At 40.7% G+C, this 10,645-nt stretch overlaps 1 protein-coding gene across 1 annotated transcript in view; it reads left to right on the forward strand.

The window, feature by feature from the left end:
• Window positions 1-6,299: 6,299 nt before the first annotated feature.
• gpr4 (G protein-coupled receptor 4) overlaps window positions 6,300-10,645 on the forward strand; it is a 44,815-nt gene continuing 40,469 nt past the window's right edge. The window contains exon 1 of the mRNA XM_029447229.1: window positions 6,300-6,456. The gene's annotated coding sequence lies outside the window, so the exon portion shown is untranslated. The remainder of the gene's footprint in view (window positions 6,457-10,645) is intronic.

Genomic DNA, 10,645 nt, shown 5'->3' on the forward strand with positions numbered 1-10,645 from the left:
TAAAAGATTTTGCACAGCATGGGACTGCAGCTGTCGAGGACATCTTTATACTGAATGATTCCATTAACATAAAAAGTGTTACAAAAAGGGTGTGTGCACATGCAGTGCCTACCAACCCACAAACTGCGAAATAAGACAAACTAGTCTTTTTTTGTGGGCTGGCTCGAACAGTAAACCCCCCCCCCCCCCCCTTCCTGTGTCACATGCAGGCGCATTAGAATATATCGCCTCCGTCTGAGGATCTCCACCCACAGCTTGAGGACTACCTTTGCAGAGGTGCACCATATTTTTCTCTCAAGCTGATCAGAGCAGACTGGCTTTTTTCAGGAGAAGAACTTAAAGAGATAGGCGCTAAAACGGAACATTTCAGACGGAGGGTGAATACAAGTAGATTCAGACAGTATGAAAAAAAGATTGTGTTTTTCTTATAACATTATGTAAACATGTTCGAGGAGAGACCCAACATACAAGTGTAAACATGAAAATGATCATAATATGCCCTATTTAACAAATATCTGTCAAGGAAAATGACATTAATGTGTGTGTTGCATGTTGCTGCTGCATTAATGTGTGTGTTGCATGTTGCTGCTGCATTAATGTGTGTGTTGCATGTTGCTGCTGCATTAATGTGTGTGTTGCATGTTACTGCTGCATTAATGTGTGTGTTGCATGTTGCTGCTGCATTAATGTGTGTGTTGCATGCTGCTGCTGCATTAATGTGTGTGTTGCATGTTGCTGCATTAATGTGTGTGTTGCATGTTGCTGCTGCATTAATGTGTGTGTTGCATGTTACTGCTGCATTAATGTGTGTGTTGCATGTTACTGCTGCATTAATGTGTGTGTTGCATGTTGCTGCATTAATGTGTGTGTTGCATGTTACTGCTGCATTAATGTGTGTGTTGCATGTTACTGCTACATTAATGTGTGTGTTGCATGTTGCTGCTGCATTAATGTGTGTGTTGCATGTTGCTGCTGCATTAATGTGTGTGTTGCATGTTACTGCTGCATTAATGTGTGTGTTGCATGTTGCTGCATTAATGTGTGTGTTGCATGTTGCTGCATTAATGTGTGTGTTGCATGTTGCTGCTGTAGATGTTTAAGGTTGTTCTCATTTAAACTCCTTTATATCCTGTTGGTAGTTTAATCTACACAAAGCATCATATTCTATAAGATCATCAGCCTAAATTTCCCTCGGGATTAATAAAGTATCTATCTATCATCATGTTTGTAGCGTCTCTGTCCTGTGAGAACCAAGTATCTCTAATAAGTCAACTTTTCATCCGAGAGGTTTGTAAAAATAGTTTATTTAACTTAACAAGTACAAAAAAGGAAAAACTTCATCCTTCAGTTTTTCAGAAAGATGAACACATTTGGAGGTACATGGTTTTCACTGGACAGGAAGGGGATGAACATTTGTAATCTTAAAAGTAACTAAAGCTGTCATACAAATATGAGTAAAAAGTACAATATTTGCCTCTAAGATGTAGTGGAGTAGCCATATAAAGTAGCATGACGTAGAAATACTCAAGTAAAGACAAAGTGCCTTGAATTTGTACGTATGTACAGTGCTTGAATGTTCTTAGTTACATTCCAGCACTGCTTGTTTCAGTCTGTTGTTTTGCGTTTGTTTTATAGATTACTTTCCAAGGAAAGCATCGGCACCAGTGTTTAGCAGGTATTCTGAGAGACTTCAGTAAAGATAATAGATGACGATTTAAATCCCCTATTGAATTAAACTGCCATTGATCGTGTATGTCATCAAAAGCATAGCATGAACGTGTTTCTTTGAATCTTTCAAAAGAAATGAATAAAATGACTGCATACTGGAGCAAAGTGGAAGCAGGCAGAAACAGCAGGAACATGGTGGCTGTGTAGCGTCATTAATGATCTGGGAAACAAGGAGGATGAACAGTTTTCTATTTATAGTTGGGAGCTAATGACTAAACTAAAAACAGCTCAGCAGGAGGGTAGCGATGCCTGATGATTGGAAAACTTTGGACAGGTGAAGAATAGACAGCAAACATTTTTAGTTTAGTTCAGTTTATTTGGGTCATTTTTAACTTATACAAGGAAAACACACATATGGAAACTATGCACTTTTGAAGAAGTGACAACTTATACTGACTGTAAATGTGTGGGCTGAAGCCTTACCTTTTTACATTATTATTTTGTACAATTCTCATTAAATGTGTACGCTTAAAAAACTAAATGAAATATATGTATATTAAATATTCCCCAATAAATCACATACACACAAATGTTCATACCTTTTTTAAATATTGTTTCAAATATTTTAATGTGTATTACACTCTGAAACTGAAGAAGCTAAATATAATTCAGCCATTTTACATTTTATTATTTTCCTCCTGTGACATTTAAAACAAGTGTTAAAGGCCTCTGGCAGGGTCCTGAGGGGAGAGGGAGACTTGTCACCATGATGTGATTTAAGTGTATTTGTGTTACTCATCATAAACCTCTGCAAAAACTTCTTATGTGAAAACACTTATTTGCAGGAATGTCCATTACTCGCTTTGATATTGAACATTAAAAATGATTTACACTAACGCTATCTAAGATCATTTAACTTAAACTTAACCCGCACATCACAGCAACTGAATACAAATTCAAGACAGTAAAGGTCACTGTTCTTGATATAGAAACTACAGTATACGTCTTCAATTTAATTATATAGGTCAGTTTACTCAGAAGTACTCAGATATTTTACTAAAGTAAAAGTAGTAATACCACAATATAGAAATACTCAGTAACAAGTTAAAGTACATTCAGCATCAATGGCTTTAATTTAATTAATTTAAATTCTTTAATGATTTGTTTCATTTCTTTTCATTGTGCATTGTATACTATAATAAAATCACATATGACACATCTTGAGTCACTTCACATTGACTTCCCTAATCACAGTTTTCCTTTTTTAACTCCTTCATTGTGTCGCTGCAATATTCCTGAGATTTCTGGAGGGTGTTTAGTGTGTAATTATGCCTTGGTGGAAAATGCCCACTCAGTCTTATAAAAAAACAAGATTATATAAAGTTTTGGGAGCATATTGAAACACTTATGGCGGGGAAAGATCAAGCGGAGGAAAGGCAGCAGGCTTAGCCACGTAAATAAAAAAAAAAAGAATAAAGGCTTCAGAGGCAGAGTCTCTGTCTGTCGGTCTGAATCACTCTGTGGCTCTGCGCTGCTCAATTTCCATAAAACCCAGAGCAAATGAGCTGGATGCTGTTTTAATGTGTTCTAATGGGACATAATGAGTTCACTACAGGGCGATGCTTTACACCAGCAAGCTTGCCTTTTACTTGAGAGCTGTTTAGATATTACACACAAACACACACATACATCTGAAGAGGTATCACAACAACACAAACTGGCTTGTGAGAACATTGTATTAATTAACATTAATTCCTGCAGGCTCATCGCACCCGTTTCAAATGTTAACAGGCCATTAAATGCTTCAGAACTGCTCCCACCAGAAGGCCAGAAGCTGCAGCCAACGTTATGAAAGAGACACCGTTTCCTTAGTTTTCACTTTCAGTTACTTTAAGTTTAGTAAGAACCATCATGGTCTGGTTTAAAATAAATAACGTAATGTTAAGTAAATTACGTACGCGACATCACATTGCCTACGTAGGCTACGTTATGTAAAGAATCTCAACGCTGACTTTTGGTTTCACGCGGGACATTAACTCCAGTCCTCCGGGTGGAAGTCCTGTGTTTGTTTGACACATACGTCCGTCCACCCGTCCTCTCCTCCCTCCCGCACTGACTGGACTTTCTCGGTCTTTATACTATGTGAAGACTCTATACTTGCGTCAGTCATAATTACCACGAATGCATCAACCATGTGAATAGATGATAACGACGTTCTGAACGTACTCGTAGGTGTAGCAGGCAACTTTGAACCTATTACACTGATAACCACTGATAACGGCCATTTACTAGCAGACACACTCTGTACAACATCAGGAGGATACGTCCCTTACTGACTCAGAAGGCGACGCAGGTTCTTGTCCAGGCTCTTGTCATCTCACGCCTTGATTACTGCAACTCCCTTGCTGGACTGCCTACATGTGCCTATTTGAAGCTAATGTACTTGCAAGATTCTTGCTGTTCAGAGTTGTGTCCTCATGATTGTTTGCACTTATTGTGAGTCGCTTTGGCCAAAAGCGTCAGCTAAATGAACTGTGATGAAATGTAATGATATCATCCCAAGCTGCCCGACCCCTTCTCCATCAATTATCCATTTTTATATTAACAATGGATCAAATGATAGTGATGTACCCAAAAATGATTATTGTCCCATAATGCAGTTCTCCTCAGGTCTTTGGACTGGTTTAGCGCCAGATAGACAAAGTTAAGAGACTAGTTGTGAATGTAGTGGAGATTGTTGCTGCTAAAATGTCATACATGTCCTTCAGGAGTTGGGACATCTATGGAACAACTTCCACCATTTCATCGCACTGCAATTCGCAGTAACTTTAAGGTCAAATCCTTCTTTTTTACCTCTGCTGTAGGAGCTGATTACACCAGGACAAGAGGCCAAATAAAGCTTAATCAGCAGTTCAGTTAGTCAACCATATTTACAAACGTGGCAGCTCTTGCAGACGTCCAGTCAACAGTGAGATGTCAACTGTTTTCTCCCACCATACTATTACATTGTGCAGCTTGTAATAGCATAGAAGCAATAGTATAATAGTAGCAACAAACATTCGGAATTAGGATTCGAAAACATACAGTACTTCATAATAATGAAGTAAAGTACCTCTCAGTTCCTGTGAGGGAAATATACAGTACTGAGGCAGCACACATTTACAGTTTTGCAGTGTAAATAGGACATGAAACCCCCTAACCCTGCTCCTGCGGGTTGAACCAAACACATAATTTAACAGACAACACAGCAGAAAGAGTGAAGCTGCACACAGCCAGCCTCCTCCAGGTTTCACACAGAGTGATCATCCAACACAAACCCCATGGAGCCCATTCTGAGCGCTGCAGAATCAGCTTGTGATTCTCCACAGCGACACTATCTAACGTCTATCACATCCTGATTCCAGATGGGCCAGGGACTGGTCTGTCGCCACAGAGCTGCATGTGCTGTCCAGATAACACTTAGTGCACACCAGTGCTGATATCTGGTGGAAAGAAGTAGACTTGTTTCCAGCAAAATGTGCAATCCTGAAAACCCTACAGTTTGCATCTTTTAGCTGACTGACTACAGATAATATATATTGAATTGACCCGCATGTTAACCCTAACAAAGCAGACCAGGAAGGGATTATAGAAAGAATGGAAAGAATTGTAACTCATAATGTTCATGTTGATTTAAATGATAATGAGAAGGTCAATGTATACAGTTGGTCCATACTGGTGCAACTCATTAAATCAATTAAGTAAAACTAACTCCATTCTTTTAGTTAGGATGCTGAACTATCTTGTTTGCATCTTTAGCATTTTGCAAAACCACTAAATTATTCAGAGACAAAAGTAGTTGAATGCTTGTTGTCCACATTAATTAACCAATAATCATATATTTATTATACTTTTTCCTTGTTATGGTTATAGCTCCTATATGTGCACACACATGAGAAAACAAGAATCTCCAACATACTGATTTGTACTTTATGTTCAAGTAGGGAGGGAGAGAGAGAGAGAGAGAGAGAGAGAGAGAGAGAGAGAGAGAGAGAGAGAGAGAGAGAGAGAGACATAGAGAGAGAGAGCGAGAGAGAGAGGAGGAAAAGAGAAGAAAGAGAGCAAACATAGAGAAGAGAAGAGAAGAAACGGAGACAGAGAGGGAGAGAAGAGAGAGCGAGAGAGCGAGAGAGAGACATAGAGAGAGAGAGCTAGAGAGAGAGGAGAAAGAGAAGAAAGATAGCAACATAGAGAAGAGAGAGAAGAAGGAGACGAGAGAGAGAGGAGAGAGGAGAGAGAGAGAAGAGATATGAGGCATTCTGCATGTCTGATGACCGTTCCGCACTCGCGCTCTTCTTCTCGTGGGCGAGAGCTCAGCTCGAGCTGATCTAATCTGCTCTCAGCCTCATCTAGTCTATCGCTCGCTCGCTTCTCTATCTCAGTTCTATCTCCTCTCGCTCTTCTCTCTCTCTCTCTCCTCTCTCTCTTTCTCCTCTCTCTCTCTCTCTATCTCCCTCTTCTCTCCTCTCTCTCTCTCTCTCTCCCTCTCTCTCTCTCCCTCTTCTCTCTCCCTCTCACTCTTCTCTTCTCTCTCTCTCTCTCTCTCTCTCTCTCTCTCTCTCTCTTCTCTCTCTCTGTCTGCTGGCTGTTGCGGCTCCACACTGTATTGCGCTGTGCAGGCTGTACAAACTGACCATCACTAGTATTACTGAGCGTTTTTCGCTGAAGTTGAAAGACATGAAATTACTTTTTCTCTGGATGGATACGCGCTGTATTGGGAGGTGACAGCGGTGATTTAGGAATCCGAATGTGAGTACAGCAGCGTTGTGCCTCCACTCAGCTTTGTCTTTATTCTCCTCTCTTGACTCTTTTCTTTTCTCAGAGAGGCAGAAGTGAAAGCGGCACCTGCCACACGAAGCTATTATTCAGCTCTGTGCGTTGTGGGGACGAATGAGCGCATACATGTATAAACATGCATTGTTACGCTAATTTGTCACTTACAACATGTCCTTCATGTGCCCGTACAGCAGTAATGTGGATTTCAATGGCTGCTTTTACAAACAACACAACTGATTTCGGATCTTTAGGTCAGTAGCATGTCAGCGCATTCACTTCCCACAACATTCAGTCACGCATTGCTTCAGTGTTTATGATCTGGATGAAACCCTCCACAGTAAGTGAACATAATGCTATCACTGTGTATAATGAACTGTCGGTTTTAAGTTAAGTAGAACATTAAGTTAGAACGTCTCCTCTCCTCTGACTTTGAACTCAGCTTGGTTTCTAAATCTGACATCCTTGCCACTCTTCACACAGCAGGCTGGTGTTTGCACCAACTCAAATTGCATTAGTAAATGGATAATGAGATGAGCTGGAAGTGTTGATGTTACAGTACAGTAGGCATGTGTGTGTGTGTCTGCTGCCACAGCTCCAGGGCTTTTGACTGCAGACAATTAATAAATCATGAGACTGAATCAGCCGCTGGTGTCACTGAAACCTCTACAACTTTATCCCGCTCTGTGCAGGGACACGCGCATTGTTCTTTTAGATGAGATCTGGAGCAGAACCAGGCAGCGTTGATGCTATGAAAAAACCTTTAGCACTCAGTTCAATGTGTGTTCATTGTTTTCAGTTCATTGTGTCAGTCAGATATCTCAAAAATAAAAAGTTGGAGAACATATTGCATCGCCTTTGAAAAAATTAGAATTTGGTGGTGATCCAGAATTTTCTTTGCCATAGCAGATGTGTCGATGCAGTCAGATAAAGGTCCGTCTCTTAATTCTGCTGCTCGACAGCGTCCATGTATTTGTCTGTCAGGAACAGGTGATGAACAAACATAAACCCGAACAGTCAGGAGGCTGCAGGTTTGCATGTTGATCAAGTGTTAAACTGAGCACCTTGTGCAGTAGTTTCACCTTTAATCGTTTCATGTCACGAGTAGTAGTTCACTGGTCTTTGGGCTGGCACAGATACACTGCATTAAAAGATGTGGATGTGAGAGTAGAGTTTATAAAGGGACATGTCTTTGAAGGATTATTTCAAACGCAGCATGAATATGAAGCCACAAATCTTTACGTGGGAGAAATGGAGTTTGACCAAATCAATTACAGATTCATTTTTACTGTGATAGATGATCTCTATGCATGCATGAAATTAAACATTTCAAGGCTTTGGAGCCACATTCTTTATTTTTTTACGATTACACCATTTCTTGGGTTTTATATATACATTACATATATTACACACATATTGCCGTTAAGCAGTCGAGCAAATGAGCCACCTCAGGCAGGAGAGACAGAGAGATGATCTATCTCTGGAAAAAACTGTGCTTCATTGAGCTGCACGGAAATGTTTCAACAGACATTAATGGTGTTTTTAGTAAACAGTCGACACAATGAATCTTCTGTTCTTCCCACATAATTCCTGCTTTCAATCCCAACAGTTGTAATATTAAAATCAGTAGAATCTCCGTTTCTCCTCTTCTCTATGTTTGCTCTCTTTCTTCTCTCTCTCTCTTTCTTTCTTCTCTCTCTCTCTTTCTCTCTCTCTCTCTCTCTCTCTCTCTCTCTCTCTCTCTCTCTCTCTCTCTCTCTCTCTCTCTCTCTTTCTTCTCTCGTCTCTCTCTCTCTCTCTCTCTCTCTCTCTCTCTCTCTCTCTCTCTCTCTCTCTCTCTCTCTCTCTCTGTCTGTCTGTCTGTCTGTCTCTCTTCTCTCTCTCTCTCGCTCTCTCTCTCTCTGTCTGTCTGTCTCTCCCTCTCTCTCTCTCTCTCTCTCTCTCTCTCTCTCTCTCTCTGTCTGTCTGTCTGTCTGTCTGTCTGTCTGTCTCTCTCTCTCTCTCTCTCTCTCTCTCTCTCTCTCTCTCTCTCTCTCTCTCTCTCTCTCTCTCTCTCTCCCTTGCACTATTTGACTCTGTCTAGTCAGGTTGTCCTCTTTTTTCTTTTAATTCAACGTTCCCTCTCTTTTTTTGTCCACCTCCCTCTTCCTGTTTTTGTGTCTCATGTGATTACAATTTTCAGCTTGTAACTTGCTTATTTAGCGGCACAATCTATAAAAAAGCAATAAGTGTCAGTTTAGATGCAATACTGACTATCTGTTTTGTTTCAGTTTTTCACAGCATCATTTCTAATAACATTATGAGTAAACCATCCTCTCCTCTTCCTCATGCCCCCCCACCTCCTCCATCCCTTGTTCTGAACTATTTCTGACCTCTTTGGAAAGATAATCTGGGATGTTTTACTCCGACCTTGAAGGCAGAAGGATGACTGTGGTTAGCTAAGAGCCTAGGCTTTACTTACCTACCGGTTCCTTTTACCACTCACCAACCAATCACACACACGCACGCACGCACGCACATACACACACACACACACACACACACACACACACACACACACACACATACACACCACATGAACCCCCGACCCAAATAAAGCTCTCTCCTCCTTCACTGTTCACCCCTCAGAAGTCAGATGGTGGTGTGACCTTTAAAAGAATGCGTTCACCCTTAGGTGAAGTTTGGGAGACAAACACACGTTCAATTTACTTTTCAACACTGCACACTGTATCATCCGTTTCTGAGAGCTGTGTATTGGAACATAATGGGATATTATTCATGCATGAGTGAGGACCAAACAAAAAATTTAAGAAACAACTTGTCTGTATTATTTAATAGTTGTATTTTATTTTTTGAGCCACCTTGCTCTGGAGATAGCAGTGTCGGTTGGTCCATCACTTATCATATCCATACATCCATATAACTACCATTCAATACATTGCCTCTTCATTTGGTATATATACCTATCAGAGGATGAATCCTGAGGACTTGGTGATCACATGACCTTTCACCTAGCACCACCAGGTCAACACTTTCAGTTATCCTGTGAAAATCTATTAGATGGATTACGGGGAAATAATTGGATTAGGAAAGGAAATTCAAGGACAGGAGATGAGACGAGAAGAGAAGAAAACATCACAACTGGAAAGTGAGGAGAAGACAAGAGAGTGCACTTTAAAGGACAGTATAAAAAAAAGGAGCTGAGCATAAAGTAGGAGCGGAGGAGAAAGGAGAGGAAGAGAGGAGTGCAGACAGGCTAGAGATGAGAGAAGGATGATGGATGCAGGGGAGAGGGCAGGAGGATAAAAAAGGAGCTCGGGTGAATGTGAAAATGAGAGCTGTGATGGTGTAATTGCTCTCCAGAGGAGTTCTGATAAGCAGCACTTAAGAGCCTCTGTGGTTAAGTAATCACTATGATTAAGGGCTAGAATGGCTAAGGTGGTAGAGAGCGATGCTAGCAGCTAGCCTGACTGGATGATCGACACCCACTGCACTACACTATCACATTATACTGTACCATAAGGCAGAGCACAACATCATATGGCATAACACTGTTGTCAGGTTCAAGTCATTTCTTAAACCTTGTGAAAAAGAGTTGTACGTCACCTGCTTTGCTTCAAAATCAGTGTTGGGATTTCCACCAGGTGCCGTTTAGATGTTGCTTTTGTGTTTTTTCTGAATTGTCTGACTTTGTTTATGAAATGTAAAGCTGGCAGTTTACAGTAGAGTCAACGTGTCTCTAGGCACATTTAGAAAATATTGAAAAACTATTTCCCTAGCTGTAACATTATTGTCATTCATTTGAAAGGTCATTTTGTTTCATGCTTCATACAAGCTGCAGTTTATAATTACATAAAGTGATTTTCTATGTATGTGTATTGCAGGGTGGCAGATCTGGAGGTGGACTTTTACTTAGCAAATGTAACAAATAAACTTTAGCTATCGTGAATTCCAACCCCCGCCGGATCAGGAAACTCTCTGTTGCAGCCGTTACACAGGTCCAGCACTGACGCTGTGAGAGGTGACTGACTGAGTGCACTGAAGTCTGTTTCCTCTTCTTTTTTCTGTTTTATGGTGGGTTGTGCATTGCCAATCACCTAGACTGAGGTTGCCGATCTGCTAGGTAGCTTTTAAGAAAACCCACTGACACCAAGAAACAATAAGA

This window comes from Cottoperca gobio, chromosome 13 (genome assembly GCF_900634415.1).
Source record: "Cottoperca gobio chromosome 13, fCotGob3.1, whole genome shotgun sequence".
Lineage (NCBI taxonomy): Eukaryota > Metazoa > Chordata > Actinopteri > Perciformes > Bovichtidae > Cottoperca > Cottoperca gobio.